Genomic DNA, 10,746 nt, shown 5'->3' on the forward strand with positions numbered 1-10,746 from the left:
TGCGATTGCGCAATGACCCTATACTGTCGACAGACATTTTCTTTCTCTCCATAGTGTATTCAACAATTATATGTTTGAGTTGACGGAATGAGGTATGATTGGTTTGACAATAGTTTAACATTTTAAACGTATAATAATATATATTTTTGTGAACAAACGATAATAATAATGAAATATTTTCGTGGCAGTCTTTATATGTTTGAAGCAAAAGATGAGTCAAAATGCTGACAAACCGCAACTTTTTTTATGAAAAAGTAACAAAAATATAGGTTATTAAAATATAAAAATGTTTTTTTTGTTTGGCAACAGTTTAAAAATATTTAAAATACTTAGTCGCAATGTTTTTTATGAGACATAAAAGTTGAATTTTTAACAAACAGGATTGTTCATTAATTGTTCCTCAATCATTTTTTGTAATTTTGTTGTCATGATTCGATGAACATAAATCGCATACGTATTGAGACTTATAACATTTTATGATACAGATAACGGGTATTATTATTTTATAGGTAAACACGCAATGCAATTAAATATGTAGACTAATTTTAAGCTATTTGTATCATTGATCTATTCACACCGTCGACACAGCACATTAACATGTTTTATGACACCATCAAACAATAAGTACATCAGTATTGGCATTAATATAATATATTGGATAATTATTGAAACAACTAACTCAACCAACCTCATAATTAGGGAAATACTACTAATAATAATAATAATATAGTTATTAGTTACAACCAGGGCTGTGCAATTAATGCATGTTTAAATGTTTTGCATTTTTTTTGCATATCTTATGGGTAAGGACTAAGGTCATATAAATGCGTGTTTTCATGCTTTTTTTTCTAATATTTATGTTTTGTTTGAAATACGACTTTTATAGCTTCTGTGAAAACATTCTATTTCTTTTCTTTTTTCGTGGGTGTTGCTAACAACAAAAATCGAGATTAGTCTAAATTTCACATTAATATTAAAAACTAAAATTTCAACTATTATATTTAAAAAAAATATAATGTTTAGCGTTTCTTCGGATATTTTTGAAAAACATGAGTGCACATTTTAAGAATTTTAAGAGCGCATTGTTATCCATACATCATTAAATTTTAGTGCATATTTAATAGTTTTTTAGTATATTTAATTTACAGCCTTGGTTATATCATACACTTATTTTGGAACAGATGCTGATCCACCTGTCTCTTTCGCTTAGAATCGTTTATTGTTGAATGTAAAAATTAACATACACATTACAGTGACCTACTCAATAGCGACGTACACACACAACGTTCTTATAGGCTATATATGCAGAGATGGTTTGTTTGTTTTATATTTATCATATATTTTCATGAATGAATTTCTTAAAATACATAGTCACGACTCGAAAAAACCTTATTGTAAACAGATATTTTCCCAGAATCTATTTTTGGATGCGATTCTAAAAAAAGCCTTAAAATTGAATATTCCAATATTATATTTTTAATTGGTATGCTATTATTTAATTTACTCACACACACACATCCGCGTGGTTTAACTAACATAATATAAGATTTTAGTAGGTTCGCAATAAAATCATTCTCCCGGATCTTATGTTGTTCAAGGTTATGGGTTCCGCAATGCATCGACACGACATAATATTATGAATACCATGATGATTGTGTTGTAGACGGCATGAATTAGCTATATTAGACACATTACGACGAGCACGTGTGACTCATTTTGGCAGTAGGTATTTGTCAATAAACCTGTCTAAACGCCACGCACGTAAAATTATGGGTAATCGACTGATTATTAATTAGCAATTTAAATCTCTCAGACTAAAAACTAAAATTGTTTCATCTAATTAACTCACGAGTAAGAAATATTCTGATCAAAAACGTTCGAATTCATTCAATAACATTTACCTGCATTCGATAGCATTCGCTTGCATTCGTTCGTTTTCGAACTCTAAACGGTTTATCACTTGTTTATGTCTACGCGAGCCATAAAGCGTGTTATGAATGGAACACGTAAAATGTTTTAGGACGACACTGTTTAATCGTCCCCCCCTCCCCCATGTAGTAGGTATATAGTGTCCCTTAAATGACACTTAATGGCTTTGGTATTAAGTGCGTGATAAATACTTGAATGAAGTATGCTTTCAATAACAATAAAGCTATACAACAACTTCATCGAAATGTTTTGTTCGGATCAATCTGATTTTGTAGCCAAACTCGAAGGTGTGTCAAATGTTGTCTAGTCGTGAAATAAATTTAATTTTTAATATAATAAATATATTGTATTAAAAATTAAATATAGTAGTACGCTTATTTATGCTCATGATTTATTCTTATAAATAGCCAACGTGCCAATTTAAATTTTATAGTTAATGTATTCTTGGCCGCATGTTTAAATTGTGTTTAAGATATTAAGAATTAATTAAATTACTCATACAAATGAGTAATAAATTGTATTATAAATATAGTTGGTTAATGTTTATTTATTTATATGCAATATTTTATTTTTTTTATTGGTATATCATCAACAACTAAGGTTATTAGCTCAGAACAACAATATAAACATAAGTAATTCAATATGAATAATGTATTAATACTTGTACTGAAATGAAATGTATATAAATTTAATTTGTCCAAATGTTGTTCAAGTGTAGGCTCAAAACATGTGGTGTTGAAGCATTACATAATAATAAATTCAAAAATATTACAAACATTTTAATGAGTACATCTAATTACATCGATTGAGTAATACATAACGTGACCATAATTTTTTTCCTTCAAAGCAGGACACCTGTACATTTTAATAAGAAAACCATATAATTTTGCGTAAAATAACAATTTTTTTTATTGAATAAAAAACATTAATTGTTTATATGAAAAATGCGAATATTATATTAATCATAATAGTCTCCCAACAATTATGGATTTTAGTGTTTCACAGTTTATATAAAATATGTAGGTATACGTCATTTACTGTTAACTGTATAGATACAGTCAGGAGCGTCATTTGGGGGGTGGCAGGGTGTGCGGTTGCACCCCTTACTTTTAAAATGTTACAATTGGCCTGCGCCTTGCTGAAGCCTAAAATAATGCACGAGCCACGAATGCACAATTATTTATATGATTAAAATCAAATTGTAATAACCGGTTTATAATGTATGGAAATAATTGAATGCAGGATAATATACATATACTTATGCATATCTATTTTTATATGGCCTGGTGAAATTTCAAAATGGCCTGCTTGAAACTTCGCACACCCAAAAAAAAATCTGAAATGACGCCCCTAGATACAGTATAAATGTATGACTGTGATATGTGATCAATAATTAATACCTACCACATGTCAACTTATCTTAAAACGGGACATTTTTAGGTTCTTTGGGGACGGCGGGACACTTATCTCGAAAGCGGGACGTATGGTCACGTTAGTAATACATATTAACTTATTATTTAAGAAACAAAATAATTTTTTCGCTGATATCTTCAATTATTGAACTCAGAGCTCCAATAATAAGATTGTGTGGACTCGGTACGCTATCTCTGGTTTCGTGAGTGGTTCTCCGCAGATTTGGCACAAGTGTGGGTTCATCTTTTCTTCGCATAAGATGTCCATGTAGAGCGACTTATACGGAGTCAATTGGTAATTACTAATTACTAATTTATCTTTGCGATTAAATGAATGGGGTTTAGGCCACTATGTGGTAGTATTTATAATTTCTCTCAGTTTGTTATTTTGTTGTGCATTGTCCCATTCGGATTTCCATGAATCGGTACAATAGGTGCTAACATTCTCATGATGGATATCAATAAGTGAGGAGTAGTACGCACGTATTTCCGTCACACGTTTTTTGTTGCTTCTCGAGCTATTCAGTCGGCTTTATTTCAATATTATTAACTTGTAAATGTATAAATATATATTATTACATAATATATCATCACAATTTAAATATCCTAATATTTACTTATCTAATGAATCTTTTCGAAAAATAATACTAAATCAGTTTAATTTATTTTATGAATTTATTAAAAATAAGTTGGAGCCTATTGAAAAGTGTACTGTTTGATAAGTACAGCCATGAATATCAATTATGAAGTACCTATATATAGATGCATAGGCGTAATCTGGGGGGGAAGAGGGGACAACTGCCCCTCCAGATATTTTATTGTGGGGGCAATAGTATCGTTTTGCCCCCTTTAAAAGTTATAACTTATAATTCAATTTCTATTTTATCATAGCAAAATTAAACAGCATAATGGATTGTTTAATAATTAATAATAATAGATTTATCGTTTTGACTTTGAGTGCCTAAGATTATTATTTATTAATAGTATCATTATAAACCGAGCGCCTTCTTATCGTAATACGAGGAATTGCAGATAGATGACAGTGATAGCATGGCGGGTTATTAGTTATTACCACAATAGCACAATGCGAACTAAGATTAGTTATATATATATATGCATTTTTAGTTTTACAACTGCTTGCCCCCCCCCCCCCCCCAGGATTGACTCCAAGTTACGCCACTGTATAGATGAGTGTCCCGCGAGGATTTACCCATTGCGATATCTTCTAAGATATTAAGTATAATAAATCTGTTTTATTTTTTAGACTCACTAAGACAACGGCTACCATGTATTTTATTTTTATTTTTATTAAATTTTTTGGTAAAAAAGTTAAAAAAATTATTTTTTTATTTTGAAAAAAGATACTTTTTTCATAGAGTTGATTTTGCTGAAAATATTGACCTTTAAACATTTTATTTTCATTAATCTCATGATTTTTAATATTTTTTTTTAACTTATTGATAAAAAAGGAAAAAAAACTGGTTTTTTCCCGGGTGGCGAGCCCCTCCCCCCTTTGCAGCTGATTGGTTTATCATGGGACACTCTGTAATATGGTATATAGTAGCTACTAGCTACTCAACATATAATATCTACAGAATCCATATGTTTTTTTTTTTGTCATTTGAATAAATTCTAACTCATAATATAATATGACATTTACATAGACCTTATACGTATAAGGTCTATTGACATATATTATATAATATTAAAAACACGCCTCGAATTTTAATAGATACTACTCGTATATATAGGATTTGGGAGACACTCAATTGGTTGAAATCGAAATTATCAACTGACATCGAAAATTGCAGATGGAAAGTAAATTTTCACTGAATAATGCGGTTAGCTATATAATATATAATACTTTTACTCAAAAAGCAATGACGGAGCCGATAATATATTTAGCTTAAACACAATGTTTTCTCGCCTACGAAGGTGGTCGGTCAAAATCACATTAAATATTACGATACTCGCTAATCTTAAAATTACTGTTCACCGGATTTTTTGCAAGTCGACGGTGGAAATTACAGTTACAGATTCACTAACACGACAATATTATGTACTTTTGGTTATTAAAACACCACCGGGAAGATATAATTGAAGTATAATTAAACAATAATTTACTAATTTACAGACCACCTTGTGCAGTTTTGCAAAGTTCTAATCACCATAACTGTTTGAGTGTAAAATAATATTAGCATTTGTTATTGATTACTACCTATAACTTTGATAGTTTGAATGACCATAATAGTCATATATTATTGTTCGTTGAATGCCACCGAGCAGAGGGTGTTACGATAAATTGAGATTTTAAAGGTATAGCGAATGACATTTAGAAAAAAAAGAATCTAACACTTATTTATTGTTTTTTTTTTTTTTTTTAATTTAGGAGTGTGAAAAACAAAACCTAAGGTCAGGTCTGAGATTTCGTGAGTACCTATCTACTCTGAAAATATTTTGAAAACGATACTACGGCAATGTCATCATTATTGTGTATTGTTATTGCCTGCAATCTCGAAACGACGGTAATTTGTACGTATTTTATTTCTACACTAACATGTAAAAACATTATTATGGCCAACGAGTGACGGTCGTGGTCTCCCGCTGTTATTAAAACGCTCTGATTTCGGAACACTTACCTGGCCAAGTGCCAAAGTATAATAGTATATGCAGGAATTGACGTTCACGGTCTGTTAACCATAACACATATTATATTCCTATAGTGTATACGATATTGATAACGTCCAAGATTACGCGTTACGGCCATTTAGGATTGTTCGTTATGACGTAGTGTTTTAATCGATTATTCGGTGCGTTCGATTCGCCGTTAACGCACAAAACATAATGTTTTATTGTATTATAAAATAGTTTGCAATGCATAATAAATAGCAATACGTCACATCATACGTATGCACATTGTAATAGACACACACACACGTGCGCTCGAACTTTTTTGTCAGTGAGCCAAGAACATTTCAGTTGCGCCGCACTTACATATTTTATTGCTCAGCACCGTGGGGGTTGTCCTCACCCCTACAAACACAAGATGATTTCATATAATATACAAACAAGTAATCTAAAATAATTGATATTTTTAAAATGTTGGAAACAAGGAATAAGGATATATAATAATATATTACACGATGATGACGTAATAAACACATATAATAGTTAAAATAAAAGTAATTTTATTATATCCATGAGGAATATATATAATATATCTGGATAAACAAAACTGTAATATTATGAGGCTGTACTTAACTTAACCTAATCTAACTTAACATACAAAACATATATTTGCAATGTTCAGTCCCGACTACTGTTGCTCTCTGTCTTATACGCAATAATCGACTTTTGTGAACTTTACGATGATCACACAGCTTATTCTGTGCATTCATTTTCTAATTTACATATCATAATCATGATATCGTGCCATATACGGTGTGATTGATAAAATATTTTTTATTTCGATGCATTTTTCAAAAGCTTTTAGCTATATTTGTCATTCTGTCATTCATTCATTGTTAAATATAAACTATTTTTTTTTTTATTGTTAAGGCTAATGTTGCTCAAATAAAGTGGCTTTAGAGGCTATTAATATCAATATAAATTTTGAACCAAATTAAGTTTAGTATCAATTCATCCTAATTCATTTTTTTTTCAAATTTGTGTTGTAATGTTTTGAACTTGAAAATGATTGAAAACTTAAATTTTGAGGCGACCGATAAATGCATTGGTTTATATTTTGAATTTTCTAATGGAGTATCTATGTGTTTTTTTTTTTTTGTATCCGTTTTCATATTTATAAAATATCATTAACGTATTTTAGTTATGTTTCCATTTGTAAGGGATGGCAAAACTTTTTTGGGTCACGTGCCCAAAAATTTTACTTGAAGTGTCTAAAAAATTCAAGTGCCAATAATAAGTTTAGAGGTTCACAGTTCACAGTTTTCCAAAAATGTTATTGTATTTTTTTAATGTCAGCTGTTAATTTTATTAATCTATTATAATGTTTTAATGAAAATCAAGATCATTAGCTTCATACAACAAAGTATTAGTCCTTTGTTTTGATATAAAATAATTAATTGTAAAAAATAAACTTTCACAAAGTATATAGATACCTTAACTTAACCTATTGACGCGAGTATTAATACTTTATTTATGAATAACTTTTTAAAAAAATTAATAAGAAATAGGTATTGTGTCTGGAAACAGTGATGAGTTTTATATTTTTTAATTTATGACTTAATTTTTTAGAATAATAAATATTTTTTTATTAAACGCAAAATTAAACAATGAAATACAATAGCAACAATAATATTGATAAATTGATAAGTGATTACAGATTTTTAATTTAATTATTCACAATAAAATATTTATGAAGTCCCTAAATATTTACTCGTTCGTATGAATGTATTATTGTACAAGCTATACAATTTATTACTATTTATGTCACAAAAAAAAAAAAAAAAGAATAATTAATATTAAATATTATTGATAGGCGCGGGTGTTCTAGAAAAAATCGATACGTCTGTTGTGCAGTGTAATTTATTGACGTTTTTGAAGTGAAGTTCTTAAAGTCTCTTTATTCTAGACTTGTTATTAGTCCTTGTAGATCTAACCGTGAGTCTTTATAATAACAACAAACTGGCCTTATGCCAATATCGTTATTATTTTTTCTATTATCAGCTGTACCATAATTCAGAACGATGAATTGCATACACATACACACGTACACACAAACAAACATTGCCTTTTATTAAATTTATAGATGAATAAAACACACTTAAATACTTGATACTTGCTCATTAACTAGGTGACTATAACTAACACCATATTTAAGCTGTGAGACAATTTATAATATTATTGTACCAAGTACCAACTGTACAAATAACCTTTTTTCGACGCGACTGCATCACGACAATAACACGTGGAAAACGGCCAATTTGAACGCACGTCGTACAATTTCATATAAATATATTATAGGGCTGGATTTATATGTGTGTGGGTAGAATATTTACGTGCGCCTAGTGCGATTCGTTGTACAGTGAAGTGCTTATAAACGTATGATGTTTACTTTGGTTTTGAGTGGGTGGCGGAGGTGATAAATGGACACCCACCGCGGATAGGTATAAGAATATATTAGTTGGGCACTTCATGTGCCTACGGCCTACCTATAATAATGTATCCAAGTACCATGCTTAAACATTTTTCAAGAGCATGCCCCTCCCCCCATATTATTACGTAACGAAGCTAATGCATCAGCGTGATTTGTTCAACAGGAAACACTCTTGATTTCAATATATATATATATATATATATATATATATATATATTAATATTTATATCATCCATACTTCATGTTGTTTATTAAATTATATTTATTTTTTTATTTTTTGTGAATTTAAGATGGGTTCTGCGCACAATCCCAATATTTTATATTTCGACCCTTATTAGTTATTATTACTTATTGTTATTACTTTATTAGGCGGAAATATGAAAATTTATCAACTTAGCAACGTTTGATTAAAAACGGCTACAACGTATATTTTTGATTTCGTGAAAAAGATTGCCTTAAAAAATCAAACATGGCATGAAGTTTTCTTTTATAAATATTTAAAGCTAGATAAGCGTGTTGGGTTATCTTTCGTACAACAGATTTTGATCTATTGGTTTTTACAACTGTATGTGGTATGATTACTAATTTATATTTGTATATAGTAAGTAATTAACACCACTGCATATATTATGCTGTATTTTGTCATATCATAATTTGGGTCATAAAATATTACATTTGATCAGATTTAGAAAATTGATGATTGGTAAATGGAAAGGATTTAACAAAACTGATGCATTCAATACCAGTGACGCGATGATGTAAGTTTTTGAAAATTCAAAACATAACTATTAGCGATGGCTATTAATATTCAAATTTACTTTTTTTTTTTTTTATTAGCTTTTAGTCAGAGACTGACAGCTCGTCAATTATCGATTACACAAACATACAAAAATTTACAAAAATTTACTTTTTATCGATGACGATATTATATGACGTGCAGTCACGCGTGTACACTGAACTTATACTTCTAAATTGTTATTTGTTAATAATATTGCTATTAATGTGATTAATCTTTGGAATATCTATAATAGCCGCTGAACCGTTCATTTGAAGCTACAATAGTTGCAAACAATTAATAAGGTTTTTACCTAATTGAATATTATTATTCGTATCGGGATTACGAGTGACAACGAAACAATTTAATGTGAATAATTTTTTTTTTTTTTTTAATTAAAAGTCCAAGTAGTAGAATTGAGATAGTGCAGTCTTGTAAAATATTTTTTAAATTCAAGAAATATTTATTTTTGCTCAAAACTTATAAAAAAAAAAAAAATTGAAATTCTTTATTTTGAATTTTTGGTTACGATTATAAATCATGTTTTGGGGTTTTTTTTAAGTCATTACCAGCCCTTAATTTCGTTTCGTATCTATAAATCACAGTTTCGCTCGTGATATTAAAGTTCAGTGGTGGGTTTCAGGCGAAGGGGGAGGGGGGCGTACACCGAGGCCAATAAGTACGATCGCCGTCCATATAGTATAGTAGTAATTATGGCTCATCGGGTATTATTGGATCTCTGCAGCGGCGCCCGAAACCGTTACAAGGTTTGACGAGGATAGCAGTAAAATAAACCACGATGACTCTCACTTTCTTCGGGAAGTGGTTTAAGATATATATAGGCATAATACGTAATAATATTATTTACGTTTATCATATTACATTTTATCGGCACGTCGGCCGCGATAATATATATATATATATATATATATATATATATGTTATATGCTTAGGCATCCACGACGAGGTTATTAGCCGATACAAATTATTCAACTACAATTATTATTATGTACAGTTACTTGGTGAGATCAGTTTTATTTATAAATTTGGTTAGCGGGTGTCGGTCGACTGCTCAACTGTTTTTGCTGATGATTCGAAGATTTTACCCCTAGAGGAGATGAAGCCGATATTTTCTTATGTTTATACATTATTGGGTTTTTTCGACTGCAACAAATATTATACTAGCTGTGAAGCATACGAGTATCTTATCTTATCTGTTTTATTATTTAGTTGAAATTTTATTTACCAATAATTTTACCATAGCAAGATCTGCCATTTTTCTAGTTTTGGCCAATCGGCATATTATAATAAATATTGTAGGGGGTGTAGTGGACTGGCGGATTAAGGCGTCGATTGCTACGCGCACCGTCGCCAGTTCGATTCCCGGTCATGGGCGGCATCGCTTTCCGGGCAGTTCATGCTGTCTGGAAAGTGAGCCCCCCCCCACCCACCCGGGCATGGCAGAAACCTACGGGTGCCGGGGTGCCCATTCGAAATTCTGCCAAAAACAT

The sequence above is a fragment of the Diuraphis noxia genome, unplaced genomic scaffold (genome assembly GCF_037042655.1).
Source record: "Diuraphis noxia isolate RWA-SAM2 unplaced genomic scaffold, SU_Dnox_SAM2 contig0002, whole genome shotgun sequence".
Classification (NCBI taxonomy): Eukaryota; Metazoa; Arthropoda; class Insecta; order Hemiptera; family Aphididae; genus Diuraphis; species Diuraphis noxia.